This window comes from Sminthopsis crassicaudata, chromosome 2 (assembly GCF_048593235.1).
Source record: "Sminthopsis crassicaudata isolate SCR6 chromosome 2, ASM4859323v1, whole genome shotgun sequence".
Classification (NCBI taxonomy): domain Eukaryota; kingdom Metazoa; phylum Chordata; class Mammalia; order Dasyuromorphia; family Dasyuridae; genus Sminthopsis; species Sminthopsis crassicaudata.
This window is the reverse complement of record NC_133618.1, coordinates 574390007-574402002: the sequence shown is the minus strand read 5'-3', so window position 1 is coordinate 574402002 and position 11996 is coordinate 574390007. Positions and strand designations below refer to the sequence as shown.

The following is an 11996-nucleotide window of genomic DNA, read 5'->3' as shown; positions in this document are numbered from 1 at the left end:
GGATGAACAGGAGGAGGAGGAGAAGATCAAGAACAAGGAGGAGGAGGAAGAAGAAAAATGATGAGGAAGAAGAGGAAAAGGAGGAGGAGGATGAGGAGAAGAAGAAAAAAATGATGATGATGACAATGAAGGACAAGAGCAAGGCAAGAACAAGGAGGAGGAAGAGGAGAAGGAGGAAGAAAATGGGGAGAAGGAGGAGGAAGAGAAGAAGAGCAAGAACAACAAGGAAGAGGAAGAGGAGGAGAAAGAAAAGAAGGATAAGAAAGAGGAGAAGGAAAAAAAGGAGGAAGAAGAACAAGAATAACAACAAGAACAAGAACAAGAAGGGGAGGAAGAGAAGCATAAAGAGGAAAAAGAAGAGGAGGAGAAGCATTTATATAGTGCTTTAAGGTTTGCAAGATATATATCTTGACTTATCCACAGTGATATAACTAATAAGTATCTGAGTCATGATTTGAACTCAGTTTTTCCTCACCCCAAGGCCAATATTCTAGCAGCCATAAGTAAATAAAGGTGAGGGACTGAGATGGAAATGATAAGACATCCAGACATAGAGGAGTCCCCCTGGGTTCCCCAGCTCAGACAAATTATTTGGTGAATGTTAACACAACTGAAATGATAGATGGGCAGCTTCATTGCACTCCACTATATTCTCTTTTTCCTTGAAGGAAGGATTGTAGCCACAGCATGTTTAGACTCCTTAACCATAGTGATTTTGCAAGAGCAGTAGCCTGTATTCTGCTCATCTCTGTTCATTCTTCCACCTCTCAGCTTGAAATGAAAACAATGAATTGTGTGCATAGGTAGAAAAGAGAGCTGGGCTTGGAGTTAAGAGAACCTGCATTCAAATATGACCTCAAATACTTAATGATTATGTGACCATAAGAAAATCACTTACCCTCTTCCTGCCTCAGTTTTCTTAGCTGTAAAATATGCATAATAATAGCTCCTACCTTGCATAGTTCTTGTGAGGATCAAATGAGATAATTTATAAAGCACTTAACACAATGCTAGTAGGCACTAAATAAATGCTTTTTTTCCTTTCTTCTTAGCCACCTTTATCACAACATTAGATATAGAAATCATTAAAAAAAAAAAAAAAAAAAAAGGAACATGGAATAGTAGAAACCAATAACTTCCTGGGGGTTCAAATCTGATTTCTGATACTTACTACCTGGGGGCCTCAGTTCTCTCATCTATAAAATGAAGAGGGTGGACCAGATGGTTTTTGAAGTCTCCCAACTCAGCATCTGTAAATTATATAGTTCCTTCTTCCCTGCCTCCCAAAGTCTTCCAGAAGTGATCACCATGGACACATTTTTACAAAAATATATTTGGGAAGAAGATATTGCCATCACAAAAAATAATTTACAGAATGTCTGTTGTGGACTACAGGGAGTCAGATTGTATTCAAACCTTCGAAAAATAAAAGGCCAGTGGAGAGTAATCACAAAGCTTTAGAGACTTTGGAGGGAAATGGAAATGCGATGAGAGATTTGGTTCTGGTCTCAGCTCTGCTACTAATGACTTTGTGTGACCATGAGCAAATCATTTAATGTTCCAAGCCCTAGCTGTGAACTCGGCTTGGACTATAAGACCTCTAAGGTCTTTGCAGGCGCTAACATTCTGTGTCAGTTGGTCAGGCCCAGCAGATATAACAGCTACAATAGGAGTGATATTTTAAAAGGCATAAGTTGTTTTTCTTGTTCCCTCAAAAAATTGAAATAATTTCAAGATCCTTCAATCCTTCCATAGACCTTCCTCAATCTCCATTGTCAACTTTGTTTTCTTCCTATTTGAAAGCAAAATGTATGGCCAAGATATGTCTAACAGTGTCCAGAAATAGCAAAGCTAATATATTTACCAGCAGGGGAGGGTTATGGGATTTCAGAGACTCTTGTATTCATTTGAAGAGTTAAACCTCCTGGAGAAGATTCTGATCACCAAGCATTTGACCAACAATTGCCAGTGAGACCAGATTTGGATTTTATGAGATAATTAACAGTTATTTCAAGGTAAAATTGGACTAATTGGCTTAGGGTTAGGTAACTCTGAGTTTGAGTCTTGGTTCTTTGGTATGTGTTTTCCTATATATAAAATGGAAGGGAAATGGAAACGGGAAAATGTAATGATATGGCCTGAGTGATCATTAAGGTCCCAATGATATAATGGATTTTGGGGGGAAGGGAAATCCATCATATAAGTTTTAATTGGCCATTGTGAACATGTCCCTGAGCATGATCAAAATTTCTATTCCTGGTTCAGGTAAATCATGAGGAAGCCTTGGAGCTTGTGTCTGGTCATGTGAGATTTAAGCAGTTCAGCCTATTTTGAGATGATGAAAAATTCCCTTGTTCATAGTAGAACTAGAAGTATTGATGACTTCATGGATGACAACAGAGAGCTATTGACCCCTTTTTTGCTCTTTTCTCTCTGCCTGCCAATTGCATTGGAACTCTTTGAACTATTTCTCATAGGAAGAAGAATGACAGTTTTCCTAAAATTCAGACTCCTTGTTTCTATGCAGACAAGTGAGCCTGAGTCTAGGACTGGGCTACCTCTTTGTCAGCTCTTTCTTGAAGTTAGAGGAAGGGGTACCTCTCCTTGAGTAGAAGATATCCAAGCTCAGAAATTATCTAATGAGTTAAGAGATCTAGAGATTCTATTAGGTTGGGGGGGAATCCTTAACAAGTGCTCCATCACTTTTATAGGATAATCAGGGACAAGAAATGACCCCTGTCTGGCTAATTTACCAGCAAATTGTTTGGTTAGTGCAAAACTGAGTTGAAATATAAAAGGCCTAATTATGTGTTCTACAAACTACTTTATGCTTTGATAAAGTTAAGTACAAGTCTCCCAGAATATTATAACCATAGTTATGTTAATTGAATCTTGTTCAAGTTATTCAAATAATGTGAAATGCATGTCTTTTATGTTTAGCATACCACTTTTGCGTATAGAAATAAATAGCTCTCCCATAGCTAAGGCTAGCTAGCTGATACAATGGATAGAATTGTTGGCCCTAGAATAAGGAAGGCCTGAGTTAAAAATCTTGCCTAACTACTAACTATGTGGCTCTGGGCAGGTCATTTAACCTCTCAATCTCAGTTTCTTCATCTGTAAAATGAAGGTGACAGCACCCCCCAAAATTGTTGTAAAGATAAAATATTTGTAAAGTGCTTTGTAAATTTTAAGAGACTATATAAAGCTAGTGATTATCATTATCATTATTACCTGATTTTTTTTGGTACGTTGAATATTTTTCTGCTCTCCCTTTTGGAGGGAAATGTTGAATATGTCATAAGCTAAGCTATAAATAATTTGTTTCTGCTGTACCAGAGTAACAAGTTTAATGAAGGCCAACCCCTTTCAGGAAAAGTAGGCTCCTCCAGGACAGAATCTGCATGATCTGGAGAAGAGGAGCCCCTCAATAGGAAAGTAGAGAGCATAGTGCCCTAGATCCTCAGGCTAACTATAGGTATAATTATAAATTAGCAGGTAGTTCCTATTATGAAAGACTGTTTTTCCTTTTTCTGTTTCCTCAGCACTTTACATATAGAATCTGTTAAATGGGGAAAGGCAGGGTTGAACTGATGAGCAGGCTGGTTCTAAATCTCTGATCCTAAAACTTAGATGGCCCTTAAAGTCCTAGTCAACTTAAAGTACTTAGGAAGTATTCTGCTCCTAAGAAAAGCACTTTCATTTTAGAGGAAAGAGGGATGGATTTCTTTTGGCCAATGAGATTGAGAATCATTAAGCTACTTCTTTTTAAACTTCCCATATGAAAGAATCATTATCATCCCAAAACATTTGCTGAGCATCCCCACAGGTGGTGTACTGCTACAGGGCTATGTTGTTGTCAAATAACGAGGAGATATAGATCTGGTCCTTGAAAAGTGAACATCTAAGTGCAAGAAATAAGACTTATCAGGCATCCAAATATAGATCCTCACATAGAGCAATGCTCAGGGCATTTGTGTGGGCTCAAAGGTCCCATCACAGTGGTAGAGAAAATAGAAATTGTTGAGGAAAGACTTTGTATTGTTAGAGGGCTGGTAGTGCATGGGGATGATCCTGCTCTGGATCAGGAAAAGGTTTCTGAAGAGTGAGATTTGTCTAAGCTTAATGAACAAGCACCTTCAGACTAGCTCATTAGGATGACTGAAAGGTTTGAGGAGGGAAAAGCAGGAAACCTATAAAATTGATTTTAAAACAAACTTGAGCTTCAAGCATGGGTTCAACAGGTGGATTTTCCAGTTAAAGCTCTTTCCTAATTATTAGCAAGTCCTTAAGGCAGTATAGTAGCTAGTGGAAAGTATACTAAGTCTGAGAGGAAGTTAGGGGAATGTAATGTTAAAGCAGTATAGTAAATAGTGGTGAGTGTACGAGTCTGAGAGGAAATTCATATAATACATTGAACTAAAGAGGTCGGAAGTTAGGGGTCTGATTCCTGTCTCAGCTACTTACTAGATCATATGACCATGAGCATATCATTTAATAAGACCCATGTCTCTTCATCTGTAAAATGGTGACTAATAATAATAGCTGCCTCACAAGATTTTTATGAGGATCATATGAAATAAAGTATATTACATAAGGTGCTTTGCAAATCTTCTAGTTCTAGGTAAAGGTACCTCAGCTCAAAGATTGACTTTCCTTCTTAATTCGTGTGTGACATTAGGCAAATCGCTTCCCCTCTATGGACCTCAGTTTATCACCTATAGAATACAGATGTTATATTAGATGATTTCCAAGGCCTTTTTCTTCCATTAATTTTATGAGCCTAAAAGGTCCAAGTTGAACACCTGTAATATCCAGTGGGATCCAGCAGAGGTCTCTATGCCCTAATAATTAGGCATATAGGTCAGTGTTAATGAGGTCTAGTGAGCTTTTTTTTTTTTTTTTTTTTTAAGAGAAATATTCCAAATTCTCTGAAGATTGTAAAGAAAGTACACAATTAATTTTTCTTAATTCCATAATTACATGATGATTGGGGATGTGGCTTTTGGATCAGCAGGCAGCTGCGGGATGTTTGGTTCCTTTTATGGAGCAGTTTACATTGAAACCATATATCAAGAACTCAGTTGTCATGACAAACCTAGGTATATGAATCATCAAGTTTCTGAATAGTTCCTTTTTAATTTTCCACCAGGTAAGACCAAATTTGTGTGTGTTATAACAGAGAGCCCTATGTAAGGGATTTACCTAATCTCCCAGAATACACCAGACTTCTCCAGCTGATGTCACAGGGAACGTTGTGAATTTGTGATTTGCCCTTGCTGGATGGTGAGGTACATCTTGAAGGTAGTGGACAATAAAGAGAGAAGAATAGGAACCATGACAGGTTCCTCATCTGTGAAAGGAGAAGACTGCACTGAAGGTACTTCCAGCCTAAAACTTATGTGAAAAAAGGGATTGTGAAGAGATGGCTCCACCAGGAGAAGAGACAAATTATCTTCTTTAAATATGTGAAAAGTTGTGATTTGGAAGAAGTGGGGTTGTGGAGGAAGTGGGGGAGCAGTAGAACTGTCCGACGATCAAATGGGCTTGCTTGTAAATGTGGGGTTCTCCAGAAGGGGCTGGGGCAAATGAAGAATAGCACCCTTTCCAACTCTGATCAGCCACCCAAGTCTTCAGCTTGATACACAGACTCTTCTGCCATACTCAAACCCTAACTGGGGACTCGTTCCAAGAGGCCCCAACTGACCCGGGGGCTGTGGCTCTGCTCCAAATGTGGTACAACGAATAGAAATGTTATTAGATTGGTCATTTTAATTGTTTCCCCAAATCTGGAGCAGGGAGCTCTGTTCATTCAATTTCATCAGTAGTTCAGGCTGTGAAAATAGCACAGATATGGGATATGGTAACATTCCCTCTGTAGCTGGGTTCAGAGTAACAAGGCAATTCTCTCTACTTTGACTAATTATAAAGGATTTCTTAGACATTTAATTCAATATCATGCGCCTGACTGTAAAATAAATGCTGTAATGAACAAATTCAAATGTTATTAGAATTAGAAGCTTTAATTCGTTTAAAATAAACATAGCTTACTTTCTCTTAATTCTGTGCCATCAGGCAATGCTTTTATCCTAATGATCTCTAATCTTTACTTCCCATAATTCAGCAGGACCCAGGGATCATTTGGGATTCTCATGGTTATTACCAGGAGAGAGGCAATGTGATTCAGAGGAAAGAGTGCTGCTCTAAGCATCGGATGATTTTGGTTCAAATATTGTCTCTGATGCTCTTACCTATGTAACCATGGACAATTTAACATTTCTGAGTCTGTCTTCTCATCTGAAAAATGGGGATGTTAAAACTTGCTGTGTGGTTTAAAGCTCCCTATAAATGTGAGTTGCTACTATGATTCCTTAATTCTCCATGGTTCATAAGGTCACAGATTTAGAGTTGAAAAGACCTTAGAAGTCAGTGGGTCCAATTCACTTTTTTAACAGCTGAGGCGTACTTGCCAGAGTGACACAGCTAATAAGTGTCCAAAATAGAAACTGAGTCCCGGTCTTCTTAAATCCAGGTCCCATACTTTCTACACTATACTGCCCCTGAATCATCATCATGACAGGGAAAAGACCTTAGTTTCTCAAAGGCAATGCCAACAGAGCACAAGCTCTGGCAGGTCACAGCAAGCTGGAAAGGCTTTGAATATTGGTCTGATGATGTTTGTTGTCCAAAAACTAGCCTAGGTAAGTTTGGACAGGCTCACTGCCAGGCTGGCTAGGAGATGAGGGATTTTTTTTTTTTTTTTGGCTTCAACCCTTCACAACCATTTAATGAAGGGGTTGTAATCTGCATCCGTGAAGAACCTAATCACACCAATGAAACTACAAATCCTTGAAGCAATAAGTTGCTCTTATTATTACCAGTGGCACAGTAGAAAAATATATAGAATTAAATCCAAAATTAATATTATTAATACTGTAAAATCATCAGGTCAAGTTATGTGTAATGTGCTGAGTTAAGGCCAAGTAACAGAAATATATATATATATATATAATATTACTTGATTCTTGCCTTTCTAAATCTACCCTTCCAGGATACCATAGTTCCTCCTGCTTATGTGAAAGTAAAATGTTTAGATTAAGTATGGAATGTTGATCCAGAAAATTTAAACGACAAGTCCCACTTGGTGATGCAAAGAGATGGAACTGGGAGCGGAATTTTTCCAGTGGGAAATTCAAATCATATTTATATCAAAATTTACCCATCCAACGAGAAAGCTCCTCCTAGAAAAGGCTACCATGTTCCCAACTATTAATCCCCCTTCTGCAAGGGAAAAATTGCTTCCTGACTCTAAGGTCCTTTCCTCATTATGAAGCCCCTAAGCAATCTTGCTGTAGGACTGGATTAAGAGGCCCCTCCTTCTGTCTGGGAACTCTAAGGCTGATTCTATGTTGTACAAACCAATGTTTTTGTCTAAATGTAGCTTTGTAATGGAACCCTGAGGGGAAAGGAAGAACTGTTTCTTTTATTAGTTTGAATGCATTAGTCAAGCTCTTGGCTTTCACTTCCTGCAGTAGCTCACTCAAATTGTTTCCTTGATTTTTTTCAATGAAATCAGGATGTTTCCTAACATAGCCAGTCTTGCCTTTAGTTTGGGGTTTGAGTTCTGGTTTAAGATGCTTATGGAAATTGAAATGTCTGAAGGAATAATCAAGTAGAATGTAAGCTCCATAAGGGCAGGAAGTGCCTTTTTTTTCTTGTCTGCCAGAGGCAGAATGATTTGATAGAGAGCCTGTTTCTATGTAGATCAGGACCTCTTAGGTTTCAATGTCATCTGAGAAAAATCTATTGGCTTTGTGAGCATGAGCATAGTTAGTGCCATACGATAGATTGCAGAACAGTTGCCAATCGGCATTAGTTGAGGGAGTTTTCCCTCCTTCCTAAGAGATCCCTACACAGATAAAATCATCGGTCAAGACCCCCCCCAAAAAAATTTCCCAATACCTAATACAGTAGCTGACCCATACGTAGCACAATACAGATTAAATTGAATATAGAGGTTAAGTACTTATCATTAAGATGGTAACCAGTGAGTTCACTGGACAGAGAGAAGAGTCCAGGGCAGCAGGCTGATTTGTCAATAGGTACCAGCATCTCTCCTGGGCCACCCCAAGATATATTATCTATAATAATTTAATGAATTTGGAGCTAGGAGAGATATTAGAGGTTATCTAATCTAACTCACACATTTTACAGATGAATAAAATAAGGCCCAAGGTCACACAAATAGTATACTACATAGTCTAAATTTAATCCTAGGTCCTCAGGTTCTGTAGTGAAAACGCTTTCTACCTCACCATTCACACACTCCATCCTTTTGAGACCTTCCTAGAGTAGTGGCAAAGGAGCCTAATCTCAGATTTCTAGTAAGATTTTGTTAAGGAATCTCTTTGCTTATTTCTTCTTCATTCAATTTTCCACACTTGAGAGGAATTAATTTTTTTTTTTTTAGAATTTCAGCACTGATATGAAAACACTTTTGAAATCTGGTTTATTAATATTGTAGCGTAGAGTTATTATCATAAGTGAAATATAAATATTTCAAATATTTGATTATTTACAACGATACATTTATTTTCAGGATTGCTCAACTATATTTTGCAAAGGAAAAGAGGCAATCTGCACAGCATCTGTTGGAAGGAGGTTGTATGTAAGTAATTCTTTTCTTACTTAGCTATAGAATCAGCCTGAAATTGTGATTTAGCTAGTGCCTTTTAGGTGTGTAATCATCACTGTCAGTAGAATAAACATATTCTCATAAAGCAGAAACGTCCAAAAATTTCCTGCATGGATAGTAACTCACATAATAACTATCTTTTCTATAGACTTATTTGATACTAACTTTTCTAAGAGAGAATAGGGTTTGTTTTCAGAAGGTTTAGAAGTAGGTCTGTGCCAATAGTTGTATTTCAAGTGTTAGCATTTACACCTTAAAAATTGACAAGCTATACAACTCGGGGTTTGATTTGTTGTTTATTGATTATCTAGACTGGTAGTCTCAAGCTCAAGTAGAAAAGGGCAATAAACTAAACCATACTTAAGGATCCCTACTGACTGAATATTGACTTCCAATTAAAACAACTTATTATCTATATTTTATTGGTCACACAAGAGAGTGTTAAGGGCACCTCTGCTCTAGATTTAAGAAAATGTTAAGGAAAATATTAACCATACAAATGAAATTTTAACATGGGTCTTGGGTATATTTGAAGAGCTGATTGTTAAACATTTATCAGCACATTGCTATATAGAAGATAATCTCTACAATGCTTTTCCTATTTTGTTTTGTGAAAAAAAATGATGGATATTATGCTTTAAAAAATCACAAAAGCATTTTACTCTTGACAAATTGCTTTATCTTTCTGGGCCTCAGTTTTCTCCACTAAGTGACATGTAACATTGCTTCTAGCTTTAAATTCTTTGTTCATGAGAACAAAATTTTTTCAGTTATAAGCATATTTTGAGAGGCTGAGCTGGGTAGGGGCTTTGCAAAAGTAAATATAATGGACTCTTTTCTGTATATCTTATTTCCAGAGCAACATTTTCCATATGTGACCTTTGAATTAGGGCATTTGGGTGGCTAAACAGAAACTCAACATCTAGTGAGGTGTTCAGTCATTGTCCAGTCAACATCCTGTCACTGTCCTCACTGCCTTGCCAAAGCTAATTTCATTCTGGATGAAAAAAAAAAATTCAGGGATTTCTCTGCTCTCTTTCTCTGGAACTAAAAGATTTGGTTCCCTCCCTTTCCTCTCATACTTATCCTTCTGGATCTGTGGAAGACAAGATTTGTTCTCTGCCTAAGATACTAGACTTTGGAAAACATAATGGAGAAATGGGGCCAAAATCAGCTGATTCATCATTTATTAAGCATTTATATAGGGCCACTCACTTTGTTAAGTTTTGGGGAAACCAACAAAGATAAAAATAGTCCCTGCTTTCAAGGAGCTCACATTGTAAAGAGAAAGACATACGTGTAAATAACTTGGTAGATACAAGATATATAGAAAGTCATCTTACATCAGAAGGCATCAGCATCTGGGAAAAACAAAAAAGATCACCCACAGGTGGAAAATGAGCTAAAATCTTGAAGAATAGCGGAAATAAAGAGTCAAAAGTGAGGAAGGATAACGCTTTAGGCATGGGAACCAGACAGGGCAAAGGCATAGAGATGGGAAATGCTATGTTCAGTATGAGGAAGAGCAAGTAGGATTGGATTGGAGAGAATAGTTTAACTAAAGAATTAAATAAAATTAAATAAAGAATAAGAAGATGAGAAAATTAGAAGACTATGGGGGTAACAGAAGACTAGAAGGGTAGGAAGGGACCAAGTTATAAAGCACTTTAAATGCCAGATGACTTTACACTTGATCTTGGAGATAATAGGAAGCCATGGGAGTTTATGGAGCTGCCATGGTCAGACATGTATTTTATGAAAATCACTTTGGCATTTGAGTGGGTAGATTGGAGTAGAGAGAGACTTGAGGCAGAGAGAGCCACTGGAAAGCCACTGTAAAAATCTGGGAGAAAGGTAATTGGGACTTGAACCAGGCTGGTGACTGTGTAACTGGGGAGCATTGAGTTAGATGGGAGATAAGTTGTGGAAGTAGAAAGGACAAGTCCACCTCTGTGCCTTCTGCAGAGCAATAATCTGTACTATTCTTGTGGGGACGATGGAAGCATAGCATGTCTTTGGAATTTTCAGAACTGGGGATGACCTGGAAACCAGTCTCTTCTGGCTGAGCAGTGCTGTTGGGGGTGTATGTCTTGGAATGCCTCAGGGCTAGACTGATCTCATCCTGACTACTGAATTGGTCTTGGGAAAACAGTCAATTAAATGTTGTTTGACAGGTTTGTTCTTTGACATATTAAAGCTGCCAAAATTCTTTAGAGTTACATTTAGGGCCAACATTTATTTACTCTGAGCTTTTTTTGTTTTTTTTTACTTCTCCAAATCAAATTCTTGAGGTGTGTGGCCAGTGTGTCCCCTAATGGGGGACATAAAATGAAATCAAAAATTCCTTAACTTGAATTCACAATTCATAATCAGCTTTTATCAATTTAGTGGAATGAAAGCTCCCTGGGGATAGGGATTATTTCATTTTTGTCTTTGTCTCTAGTACTTACCATAGTCTTGTACACATTCAGTGTTTGGTAATTATTTACTGGATTTAATCAACTCTTTGGAAGCTCTGCTCTGAGTGGGATAGCTATGTTAGTTCATGTAGAGTGGCAATTATTTTTTGCTTTGTTAAGCAGATTGGTCAGAGAGAATAATGTGATCTTGTAGTTTCTTCCAGTGACAAGCATTTAGAGCATTTCAGATAGCTGGCTGACTTTTTTTCCCTAAGGCAATTGGGTTAAGTGACTTGCCTAGGGTCACACAGTCAGGAAATGTTAAGTGTCTGAGGCCAAATTTGTTTTTTATTTTTATTATTTTTTTCCTTTTCCTGAGGCTGGGGTTAAGTGACTTGCCCAGGGTCACACAGCTAGGAAGTGTAAAGTGTCTGAGATCAGATTTGAACTCGGGTCCTCCTGAATTCAGGGCTGGTGCTCTATCCACTGTACCCACCTAGCTGCCCTTTTCTAAAGATTTTTTGAGAAGATAGAACTGTGCTAGAACCAGCTCTAAAGGGTTTACCAGAATAGATTGTTATATTTTCAGTTTGAGGATTTACGTCTTATAGGTCATCAAAGCTTAAATTATTGTTTTGTTGGTTATATAGGCTTTAATAAGAAAGTGATAGAGAAAATTTCAATAATGCATCCTTCCTTCACCTGGTTGTTAAGTAATTATTAGCACACCATTGCTTTTTAAAACTTTTCAGACTTCTCTCCCTCTCCCTCTCTCTCCTTCTCTCTCCCTCTCCACCTCTCCCCCCTCCTCCCCCTCTCTCTCTCTCTCTCTCTCTGTCTCTCTCTCTCTCTGTCTCTCTGTCTCTCTCTCTCTCTCTCTCTCTCTCTCTCTCTCTCTCTCT

General features: G+C 38.0%; 1 long non-coding RNA gene across 1 annotated transcript; it reads left to right on the top strand.

The window, feature by feature from the left end:
- Positions 1–1661: 1661 nt before the first annotated feature.
- On the top strand, positions 1662–10271 carry LOC141553731 (uncharacterized). The gene is made up of 2 exons (XR_012485612.1): positions 1662–2015; positions 8600–10271. It is a non-coding gene; the product is annotated as an uncharacterized LOC141553731 (long non-coding RNA).
- Positions 10272–11996: the final 1725 nt, after the last annotated feature.